This window comes from Macaca nemestrina, chromosome 12 (genome assembly GCF_043159975.1).
Source record: "Macaca nemestrina isolate mMacNem1 chromosome 12, mMacNem.hap1, whole genome shotgun sequence".
Lineage (NCBI taxonomy): Eukaryota > Metazoa > Chordata > Mammalia > Primates > Cercopithecidae > Macaca > Macaca nemestrina.
The window spans coordinates 112,718,384-112,730,995 of NC_092136.1; the positions used below are offsets into that span (position 1 = coordinate 112,718,384).

General features: G+C 44.3%; 1 long non-coding RNA gene across 1 annotated transcript in view; it reads right to left on the bottom strand.

Annotated features, from left to right (window-relative positions):
- Nucleotides 1-2,613: 2,613 nt before the first annotated feature.
- The window catches only part of LOC139357594 (uncharacterized), a 117,681-nt gene continuing 107,682 nt past the window's right edge, over nucleotides 2,614-12,612 (bottom strand). The window contains exons 8-9 of the long non-coding RNA XR_011611074.1: nucleotides 5,798-5,919; nucleotides 2,614-4,754 (exon numbers count right to left, since the gene is read on the bottom strand). This is a non-coding gene — a long non-coding RNA (uncharacterized lncRNA). The remainder of the gene's footprint in view (nucleotides 4,755-5,797; nucleotides 5,920-12,612) is intronic.

Here is a 12,612-nt window from a genome sequence, read left to right on the forward strand (position 1 = left end):
CGGATCACGAGGTCAGGAGATCGAGACCATCCTGGCTAACACGGTGAAACCCCGTCTCTACTAAAAAATACAAAAAACTAGCCGGGCGCGGTGGGGGGCGCCTGTAGTCCCAGCTACTCGAGAGGCTGAGGCAGGAGAATGGCGTGAACCCGGGAGGCGGAGCTTGCAGTGAGCTGAGATCCGGCCACTGCACTCCAGCCTGGGCGGCAGAGCGAGACTCCGTCTCAAAAAAAAAAAAAAAAAAAAAAGAAACTTGGGTCTTCATCCCTGGATCCTGGGAGCCTCTGAGCCCCTCAACCATGGTTCAGCCTGATGAATCTAGAGAGTACATTCTCCCCACTTCCTCCTGGACAACAGATTTTAAGAAGGATGCAGACCCAGCCATTTTGCTGCCACAAGGATCCAGAGCATATTTTGAACAACAGTTGCAACATTTTTAGTAATCTGTGGATACTGAAGAGGAGGCTGGTGTCTCAAAGCTGATCTCCTTTGTCTTTACTCTTACCCTAGCGCCCTAGGTGGGTCTCTCTCTCTCTCTCTCTCTCTCTCTTTTTCTCGCCCTTTTTTTTCCCTGTCTCTCCCTCCCCATCTTCCTTACTCCCTAAGTGTGTGTGGTGGGAGTTGGGGGAAGTGGGGGAAAGGCAGCAGGGGAGCACATATCCACATGTAATTTTCGATATCGAAGTCAGCATTTTCAATTACTTTCCACTCATTTCTCCCCCTACCATTTTCTACTTGTAACTATGGAAACGCATAATAAATGTCCATTTAGATGCGCAAGGGAAACAATTTTCAAAATGAAAGATAATATATTTTCATGAGCCCCACATTCTCCTACTTCTTGTACCTCATCCATAGCCACTGGCTTGCTGGTGTACATGGGTGACATTCATGGCTTAGCAGAGAGGAGGCCACATCATTGAAACCCATTGTGAACCCACCATCTCTGGGCCCCCTCAGTGCATATGACCCCATCTGTATGGGCTGGAAGAGGGATGTCCCTGACAGGACATGGAGCACCAGATGCAATGCCTCCGGAATACCCAAGGAGACAACTTTCCAGAATTCAGAAAGGTTTGAGACTCAGCAGGACACAGATTCCTTTCTCACCCCCAGGCAGAGGATGACCCAAGCAGAAAGCAATCATGCCGCAGTAGTGACCTCCACAAAGCTTAGAATCAGGGGTTCTATGCATCTGAATATTATTGTTAATGGGCTATGCTTCTCAAAATAACATACGCCAGGTGGTAGGACATGGAGTTCCTAAAGCTATGACATGAATGTGGTGCATTTTCCTCTGCATCAATTTTGCTAATTGACAACTGATTCAAAACATCATATTTATATAAACACTTTACATAGGAGAATGCAAAATTCTTAAGAATTTTTACAGTAGTCCATGAGATTAAAAGGAATTTATGCTTATAGCTGGCAGCTTCAGACTGTACCCCAGGACTCTTGAGATACCCTTTCATTCTCCACAAGGAACATTTTACCAGGAAGTTTAAGAGGTCCTGCCCAGCAGTCCTCACCTCCTCTGGGTCTCATGCTGAGTGTAATAGTTCATTTTTCCAAGAATCCTGTGGGGGAAGAAAACTAATTTTTTCTTCAACCCTCATAAGTTCTTAATTGGAACAGACCACCTCTAACAAAAGACAGATAAATGGAAGAAAACCAAAAAGGCATTTATTAACATATATATTTCACACATACATGGGATACACCCAGAGAATGAGTGGGTGTCCTTGAAGTCCAAGAAGTGTCTTTGAAGTCCAGCTTATATAACATCTTCAACAAAGAACAGTAAATTTTTAGAGATGTGAGAAGACAAAGAAAAAGGACTTCAAGTCTCTAGGGACAGCCACTTGTGGAAAGGCAAATAAATGGCAGATAAAGGTTAGTTAGCAAAGCATGTTAATGCAGATTCCTCTGGTGCTGTCTCCAGGTGGAATGAGGATCTAAAGTTGTCTTCAGAGGTTATCCTGTGTTCTTCTTGTTAGAAGTAGGGACAGGATACCTTTTGTCTTTGTAAATCTGTGTCCTGCTTTTAGGCAAATGGAGGGAGGGCAGAGAGCTTTCCTGCAGCTGCTTACTCTTAATTGCCTTCAGCTCAACAATCCTTATGCAAAAGAGGCATATTTTGGGGTGGCATATTCTGGTCTCCCACAATTCATTGGAACCATTTTTTAGCTTCTGCAAACTTAATTTTTGAGCCAGTTCTAAGGTAACTCAGGTTCAAAGCCTGCCCCTTGAGGATGCATAAAACCTGTCTGACACCATCTGAGACCTGAAGCTGCCTTTTTCTAACCTGTACTGACCCCCACATCCTCTCAGACTCACTTCAATCAGCCCCCACTTCAAAGGCTGAGTTCTGAGAAGATGCTATTGCCCCTAAACGTCCGAATGTCACCCACTACATTGGGAAAACCCAATCATATTCATTTGAAGGGGCTGAGCATGGAGCCAAGAATGGGATCAATATTCATTTTCTTTCTACTGAAAAGAGATGACAAAGGAAGTTGTCCAACAGGGCAGCCTTTCAACTTGAGCAACACTAATTGATCGGTTATTTGGCAGATAGACCTGAATTCCCAGACCTGACTTCCTCCCTCATGACCTCCCTTGTCCTTCTTACTTCCCACACCTCTGGCAAATGAAACTGTGATTCTGCAGAGACTTCCAATAGCACCTGGGCCTTCATTGAGGTTGAGCTGAGGATTCTGACTTTCAAGAGAGATGAGGTCCTCAGCACCAAGCTCTCTGAATCAGGGTCAAATATTGCTGAGGCAAAAAGTTCTCATGCCTGTCCCTTGCCCTATATATAGGACAGGGAGAAAAAGAGCAGCCAGAAGAACCATCCTGCCTCCCATAAGAAACCTCAGGTAGGAAATTGATAGGTCAAAGCCTAACATGGCAGTAGCCACCCTTACTATTGAGGCAAGTCCTGGGCCTTCAAAAGCAAGGTCCCTTCTCGCCTATTTTGCAGAAAGCCAGGGGGTTTCCTTTTTGTCCCCAGGCAAAGCACAGGAGGGGATTCAAAACATACCACCCCAAAATATGCCTCTTTGGCATATGAGATATTTTGAGCTGAAGGCACTTAAGAAGCATCAGATGCAGGAAGGGCTCGCTGACCTTCCCTTTCTACCTAAAAGCAGGCAATAAGATTTTCTATGAGAAAGGTGCCCTCCTTGTACCCATGTTGGGGCTTAGAAAGCAATATTGCAAAATGAAGGCCTCAGAAGTGAAAGTGTTTCTCCGACCTTCTCCTGCCCTCCTCTTTCTCTCAGTCCCATTCTCTCCTGATGCCAGCCATAAAAATGAGAATCCCTGTTCCCCGAGGGGTATCTCAGAAACCAGAACTCCTCTTCCCCAAAGCCAATAATAAAACTTAAAAATATTACTCTAATTTTCCTTTACCTTTCTATGTAAAAATTGGCATGAAGAAATTATCCAATCTACTTTGTTTAACTGTAGGTCATAAGATTCTGATTCCAGAGAGAGGCCTGTCCTATACCCAGGAGGATGGAACGCATGCTCAGAGATGCCAAGAAGAATCTAGACAGACAGACCTTGCTGGATTTCCATACTCAATCTATTAGCATAAGATCAGACCTTTTTGTCCAATCATATTTCTACATGGCTGTCCATACTTTGTTGAACCTAAATATAAAAATGGACAATTTTCCCCGCATCTTTGGATCTTCATTCTACAGGCTCCCATGTATACATGTTACATAGATTTGTATATTTTTCCCCAAATTATCTGCCTTTTGTGAGTTGATTTTTCAGGAAACCTTCAGAGGGCCAAGCCCTTGGCTCCTCCATCAGATAGAGAATATTCTTACCATCAGAGACTAGAAGTCAATGCTGAAATGGATCTGCACAAACAAACCTACTAAAATAATCCTTCTCTTCCATTATTTTCCCCCCACATACTTCCTCATCATTTTCCCACAAACTGCCACTCTTAGAAGTTTAACATCCTTTTTCTTTGTCTCATCACTTCTTCAAAAATTTATTAATCTTTGTTTAAAAAGGTACATAAACTCTTGGTCCTAACCACTTCTTCAGATCTTTGTTTTTCCTATGAAGGCTCCCATGTGTGCATAAAAATATTAAATAAAATTTGTATGGTTTTATCTTCTTACTCTATGTCAACTTAGTTGTCAGGCCTAGCCACAGAACTTAAGAGGGTATAGGAAAAGTTATTCCTCCCCTGCACACACCTGAACCCTTCTAAACCCAAATGTGACCACCCTGGTTTTCTCTGTTCCTTTTTGCACCTGGGAGACTGAGACAGGCCTACAGCCCACACCCTGTGATTGGTCAGACATGCGCACTGGGATGCCAGGCCATCTCTCTCTTTTCCTCTCTCCCTGTAGGCCATGGGAAGCATGATTTGTGTCCCAGGATTCTGTTTCAGGATTTGGCCTAAGCCATAGTCTCTTATCTGGCTTTTGCCAGAGCTTGGCACCGCCATGCTGTAAAGTAGTTCATCTTTTCCCATTTGGTTACTGTTCTTTGTGCATATACTGCATTCGTTAGCTCCCTAGAGGGGAGGAAGGTAAGTGACACCCTGGACCCTAACAATGATTATCCCTAATGTGAGAACCTGGATAGAAAAGCAAACAGCACACAATGCTTCCACATCCACACTTTTGATATTTGTTGCACAGCAGCTATGGCGAGGTTCATTTGGCTATTATTCCTGCTCATCAAATGAAGAATCTCAATGTTCAGAGACTTCGGGTCACCTAATGACAATCAAAACAGCTAGTTAGTGGCAGAGCAAGGCTTGGATCCAGGTCTTGGGAGCAGGATATACAGTGGAAAGGATGCAGACTTTGGAGTCAGGCAGACCTGGGTTGAGTCTCAGCTTCCCAGCTACCTGGCCTTCTGATTCACTCTGGGTGTGGGGTTTGGGGGCGGGCTGAGATGTGGAGGCAGGTGTCCCCCTGACCTAGTCTCTTGGCTTCTGAATGGCTTTTCATCCCCCTCTGCTGCCGCTACCCACAGTTCCCCACCCCATCCTTCCCACAATGCCAGCTTCATTTCTACCCAAGAATCTTTCTTTCTGGATCAGAGAATGAATTCAGGACCAGCCCAAGGGAGAGGAGCTTTAAAACAAGAATACCCATCTGGCCCCCAGGAAGAGATAAGAGCAGCATGGAAGAGATGATCTGGGATCATTCCCATCAGCCCCCCTGCAGGAGGGACCCCTCCCCACCCCCAGGGTCTCCATTGTTAAGCAAACAAAGTCCTTGGTGCTAGGGTAGGTTGGATGCAAATTGAATTAAGTCTCCATCTGTTAGTTTATTCTTTCCAGAGTTGGGGTTTTTTTCTTTATTCTTTTTTTTTGACTCCCCGTGTTTCATACTTGCTAATGAGCCAATCAAATAGCATTAGGAACTGTGGGCAGGAGGTGGCTCCACTCAGCCTGGAGCCCCCCTTGCACTCTCTGCTGCCTCTGAGAGAAACCCATCCCCCTCTCATCCTCTCTTTAGATTCCTGCTGCCTCAGCCCTCCTAGAAAAAGTGTCCAAGCTGTTGATTCAAAATAGATATTCATTTGCATGGAATTAGCATGTTGCTCATTTAATGTTCAATTCCACCCCCGTTCCACCATCCAAAGTCCGCAGTCCAGGATATGGTCAGGAGGTCTGGCTGACTGCCCAGATATAAAGCTTGTGATTTAGGTGGATGTCTTTAGAGCGCAAATTCTCAGCAGCTGCCTCCAAGCTCTGCCCTCTGCTGCACTGAGGTCAGCCCTGTGATAGCAGAAGGAGGCAGGTGGTTACCTTTGAAGCAGGGCCCTCTGTCCTCAGGTTCTGTCACAGTGCTAGAAATGCCTGGCATCAGAGTTGCTCAGGAAAGTTTGGTTGAAGGGATGAGAGAGGAGACAGTTAGGACTCTGGATCACCTGTGAAAATAATGGCAGCAATAAAAACAATGGAAATAACAAAGGCTACCATTTATTGACCATCTACCATATTCTAGACATTGTTCATATTTAAATTCTCACCCTTATCACAGCAATGAAAGGTAAATAGTATCATATCAGTCAGGACTCTCAGGTGCAAGTATGCAAAAGCCTAATTCCAACAGGCGAACAGAAAAGGAGAGTCGGGTATTGACTCATATAACTAAAAGCATCCAAATCCAGGGAACTTTTGGTGTCAAGTCCTTCTGGATTGAACTGAACAAATGATGTCATCAGGACATTGTGTCTCTCTCTCAGCTCTGCTTTTTCTTATTAGGAGTCACTCTGACAACCTTCCTCAACTCAGTAGCTCTCAGCAGCTCCAGGCCTAAGTCTTTTTGAATGATTTGAATCCAGGTCTTGGCCATGATTTCCACTGGCCTAGACTGGGTCACATGGTCACTCATGAACCCACTCCTTTACTGGGAGACACAGTGGCCTAATAGGGTCATGCCTGAGTCACATGTCCATCTCCAGAGAGAAAGGGTAGGCACTAATACTTCCTCCTTTGCAAAGCATTAGGCCTCCAGGCCAGCAGAGGGATTCTCATCAGAAAATGTGGTTCCTGTTACAGAAGAAAGAGGAAGAGAAATAGATGCCAGCTAGCAAAAACAATAAATGCCCACTCCAGATATTATGCCTCTTTGCAGACAGGGAAAAACATGCTCAAAAGGGTAAGTTATTTATCTGGGGTCATATAGCTAGTAAACGCAAATTGATATTTAAATTTGGATTTATTATCTCCAAAGCCACATGGTGATGTGACAGGAGGTGGGGAAATGCTGGGTAGAAGAGGGTGGTTCCCCGCCAAAGGCCCCACCTTCAAGCCTGGAAACCCAAGGCCCTAAATGAGAACAGCATTCCTGTTTTTGTGCCAAAATGTGGCCTTTTAGCCCACCACGCCACCCATCCTGTACCCATATAATCCCCAAACCCCGGGGTTCCACAAGCAGATGAACAGAAGGGCAGAGCAGCAGGGCAGCAGAGAGGTACAGCAGAGAAGGAGAGAAGAAAAAGAGTGTCTGAACATCGAGAGGAGTTCGACTGGGGATAGTTAGAAAGGAGATCAGCCATGGGACCACCAAACTCCAGGGGAAGATCATCTTCCCACTCTATCCTCTTTCTAGCTCCCCATCAATCCTGCTGAGAGCCACCTCCATCCAGCAATAAAATCTTCCCCATTTACCATCCTTCAGTTTGTCCGTGTGACCTGATTCATCCTGGACATGAGACAAGAACCTGCGTACCAAGAGGGCACTGAGCTGGTTAACACTTAAGCTATCTGCAGATGGTAACTGCTAAAAGAGCACTGTCATACTCCCACTGGGGATTTGGAAGTCACAGGCACCCACCCCAGATGCTACCATGGGGCTGGAGCCCAAAAGCACTCTCCCCAGCTCCTGCACCTGCTCATCTACATGCTTCTTCTCCCATAAAGTGTTTGAGCATGCACAGCAGCCAAACAGATGAGTTACACCCCTGTTGCACATCCTGTTGGGGGGCCAGTGAGCTCTCCCATTTCAATATTATACCTCCTCCTTCCTCTTATATTGACTATCAAGAGGGAAGGAAGATAGACAAGCAGGGAGAGGTGTTAAAAACAGAAAAATATGTAGAAAAGAAAAAAAAAATTGCTGGCTTAGTGAAGATTGAGCTTCCAAAGTGCTCTGATATGGTGCAAATATGTCATGGGTGAAGGAGAAACCCATCAATCCAGTGGAACTCACTACCTCATGATGGAAATAAATAAATTAATTAAATTAAATGATTTTAAATGGTAGAACAAGAATGAATCTTAGGAGATTTGAAATCATCTGGGCTGACATAAACCATCTGGCACAGTTCCTTTTTATCCCCTCCCTCACCTGCCCCCTTAATAGGTACAGAAGTCTAAATGTAATCTGAGTGACAGGATCCCTCCTCTTCTGTCTTGAAGAGGGGTGTGTGTGTGTGTGTGTGTGTGTGTGTGTGTGCACACACACCTGTATGTATGTCTGTGTGTATGTCAGTCTATGAGAAAAAACATCAGGGAATTGACTTTTATAATTCCCCATGACTCAGTTATTATTTGGGCCACTGATGTCCCATAAGTATCCCCAGTGTTGCTTCAGTTGAATAATTCACAGTGAGGGCTGGCGCTCCCTCAGCTCTGTCTCCACCATATTACTGCTATGTATCTCTTAGGGGTTATTTTATAGTAAGCAACAGAAACATACTCTGGCTAACTTAAGCTGAAGGGTATGGGGCAGTAAGAGAATTGAAAGAAAATCTGAACGACTAGGCTTCCAAAAGTAGAGGAAAGGATATAGGGGTTTCAGGGTCATCAGGGCATCTGTCTGACCAGGTAAATTAGGGTGGATTTAGTTTGTTCTCTGCTCACCAAGCCTTGCCTCTCTGTAGGGGGTTTTGTCTGCCTGGAGAAAGGGTGACTTTTTCTTTGCTGAAAGATGCTTCAATTCCCTGAGCTCCATGTCTTTTCTAAGCATCACAAAGTGCTAGGAGTGGCGCTGGAAGTAATAAACAGTCTTCTCAGGGAGCTACTGTAAAATGCCTCAGCTCCAACAATTTCTGGCCTTGTGTAATTCTACTTACAGTTCAGATTTTAAGGAGAGATTGGCTAGCTTGAATCCCCACTAGAGAATCCCAGGAAGACTTCATGGAATTGGTAGTAAAGTGAGGAAAGGGAGAGTTCTCAGGGGAAAAACAGCATTCTTAGCTAAAAGAATGAGAAACATTCCTAGGCAGACAAGACCAGCAGGTGGTCACACACCCCAAGGCTGAACAGGAAGCAAATGTTCTCCCGTACTCAGGGGTGCCATGTTGCCAAATTCCAGAAGGAGTCCTCTACGTTGAATCCCATGTGTGTGGTACCCCCTGCAGCTTTGTAATGTAGAAGCCTTGCCTTTTCTTTATATACTTCCTGCCTCACCAGTCTTTCTAGATATAACATTTTCTGAGTTCTTTTGCCAAAGGGTGAGGTAGATCTCTCAGTCCAGCATGATGTAGAATAACTCTTCCTATCTTGCTTGTTCCATTTTATCACCCAAGGAAAGGAGGCCTAGGTCTTCAGAAGAAATCTATCCCACTTGGATGAACCCTTGCATCTCCCTCTTTCAAGCCCCCAAATCTATATCCCTTACACGTCTTTCTAGAAACTACCCCTGCTGCACCTAAGGAAGATGTCTTCTCCTCCTTTGCTTTGCAAACTCAGCCTTAAGTTTAGTAGGATGCTAGTCCTACTAAAGGTTTTTTTTTTTCTATTTTTAAGAGGTATGGAAATGATGAGTGCTCTAATTTCAGCCAGCTGATCCAGTTTCTTTACTAGTTATCTTAGAAACAAAAACACTAACACTAATGTAAGGGCTATTTTTCCCTCTATCTGACCTCATCTGAGGAGAATAGAGGCTTTCCTTTAATGTGTCTTTGACCTTGCTCCTTGCAGAAAAATTACCCTTGAACTACTGTGCTAAACAACTTTTGACCCCTTCCTCAGCCTGGCTTACATTACACGAGCCATCACATTAACCGTGAGCAGCTGTGCCTGAGCCATCTGGGATGGTAGATACTAGCTCCTATTACGTAATTTCCAATCCTCAAGTCTCTTTCCTGATAGAAGAAAGCAGGAGTTTGTCTTAGTTCATCACCACACATTGTCCACTTAATTCTGGTTCACCCTGGTTTTGATTCTCCTAACTGCTAATCCTGCTATTCATTCCTCTCTCTTCTGCTCTTAGCTTGGCTTTTAGACTTAATTCATGGCTCTGCTTTTGTACCTACTTCCTTGGTACCTCTCAATAACTGTTCTTCTTTTCCCACCTGGCCCACTACTGCTGGACTTGGATATCATCCTAAGGAATTTGTCATAGTAGGGAGCTCTCTGGAAAGCAGGATGAAATGATATAAGAAAATGAAACAAAGGATATGTATGTTTTAATGAAATGTAATTTCATCAAAATGTAAGCGTCTTGTTCAGAGAGCGATAAGGGTTGGGGAGGGTCCCTAGTCACCCTTGACCAGATGGATAGTATTAGGTGGGGTTGGGAGAAAAGGGTTAGAAGCAGGAAATAACTATTAGGGTCAATTTCAAGCATAGAGCAGGCTGTGCCTAACCCTCTTTAACTATCAGGATTCCTTATGCACTATCAACCTATCCAGGATTAAACCCCCACTGTAATATCAGCCCAACAAGAAGAGAATTGGAGGATGAGAAAGAGCTGGAATACCTGGGAATAGTGGAGACAGAAAAGACAGTAATCATTTCCCCTTCATCACTGCTAGATCCAACAATTCTTTGCCATTTCCATGTCAGGAAACATGGGGAAGGAGTTCTAGAGTTATATTGCTGCCAGTGGATCTTCCTGTATAATCGCAACGGGGCTACACTTGTGGAGTAGAAGAACTGGAAACATCTGGCTGTTATGGTTTGAATGTTTTTGTTCCCTCCAAAATTCAGGTTGAAACTTAATCCTCAATGCAGCAGTACTGGGAGGTGAAGTCTTTAGAGGTGATTAAGTCATGAAGGCTCTGCCCTCATGAATGGGATTAGGTGCCCATACAAAAGGGCTTGAAGGAGGGAGTCTGCCTCTTTTCACCCCTTTGGGCCCTTCTGCCATGTGAGGACACAGCACTCCTTTCCTCCGGAGGATGCAGCAATAGGTGCCATTTTAGAAGCAGAGACTGGGCACTTGCCCGCTGGTACCTTGATCTTGGACTTCCCAGCCACCAGAACTATGAGAAGATACATTTCTCTTCTTTACAGATTACCCAGTCTCAGATCTTTCATTATAGCCACACAAATGGACTAAGACGGTGGTCTCACTGAGGATCAGAGACATAAGCTCAGATATAGCAATCAGGGATTTGATTCTACCCTAGAGACAGAGTTGGGCAAGAGTGGTAAGACGCTGAGCGTAGGCGTGCACTGCACACCAACTCTTCTCCAACAACAACCACCTTGGGTGATCCCAAACATCCTTAGTGTCTCAGTTGTTATCAGGATGCTCCAAGCGACTTTTGTAGGCCCTATGCCTCATATCCAACTGTGTATTACATATTTCCACCAAGGTATTCCATAGTAATGCCACACTCAACATGCCCCAAACTGAACCACACCCTGTCCTCAGACCTACGTACAAATAACATGTCATTACCCATATCAAATTTCCCAAGGCAGAGACTTGAGTGCTATTCCTGACTCCTCCCTCTCCCTCAAGCCTTTTATATTTAGACAACCACTGAGGGTTGCTAATTCTACCTCCCAAATGTGTATCAAATGTGTCCCCTATCTCCATCCCTACAACTATTGTTCACATTCAGGCCACCACCATTCTTGCCCAAGCTACTGTAGCAGCCTCTAGCCACCATTCACCCATCAGCTACCAATCTCACTCTTGTCAATCTCATCTTCCATGCCATTCCTGTGCTTAAAAGTCTGCCAGGAGCCCCATTTTGCTGAGAATACAGTCCAAGCTCCCTTGCCTTACCTATCAGACCCTCTGTGTCCTACTTTCACCTTCCCCTAGTTTCATTCCTCACTACTACCTGCCCCACATTTCACGCTCTACAAACAGAAACATACTTGTAGTCCTCCCTTCACACACCTTGCTGTATCTCACCTCCGAGTCATCGCTCCAAGTGACTCCTCAACCAGCAGTGCCCCTCCCCTACTACTTTTACCTAACACAGACTGTTCCTTGAGGCTTATAGCTCGTGCAGTGCATCCTCCAGGAAACCTTCACCATCCACTGCAGTTCACTTCCTTGCCAATTAAAAAGGTTTTAAAAATATTTCCAAAAAAGACTAAGAGATTAAAAGAGTCTGTCATGTTTTTCATACCCCCACATACATTTAGGTCCCCCTAATTCATGCTATCACAATGCACAGTGCCTATCTTTACCACAGACCATGCTACCTTTTATTATAGTTATCTGTTTATATTATCTCATCACTTAATGGCAGCTTCCATGGGAGCAAGAACAATATATTACATCCCCAAACTCAGTCCATAGTAGATGTCAAACCATAAATAAATATCTTTACTAATAAATGATGAACAAATCCTTTGTTGATTTTCTTCTTCTCCCCTACTTTTGAAGAGGCAAGACTGTTCAGTATGATCCTTCCTGCACTCTCTTCCAAGGAGTTCAGTGTCATGGTTAAGATCATGGGCTTTGGATTCAGGCACAGCTGAAGCATCCTAGCTCTTTTATTTATTAACTGGAGGAACTTGGGCAAGTTACTTAACCCCTCTGAGTTTCACTCCCCCACAGATGCAAAATGAAGATAATAGAATCCATCTTATGTGGTTCTTGTGAGGCTTAAACAAGGTTGTGTATGGTTCTGTGTTTGGTACATAGTAAATATTCCCTTAAAATTCTGGTTATGATCATTCCTCCACCCTACTCCTTTCTCCAATTCCAGCCTATGTTGTCCAAAGTCTGAGGAGAAGGCATGATTAAGATTGGAAATGTGAAACAAATACAATCTTTTTAGTGTATCTTTAACCTGAAGTTTCTGCATTTGTTCCAAGAAATGTTAAAAGAAAAGGGACTTCGTTGTAATTCTAGCTGTCTTTATTTTTCTTCCAAGACAAAGGCATCAGAAAAACGCACAGCAGCAGCTAGCACACTGAGC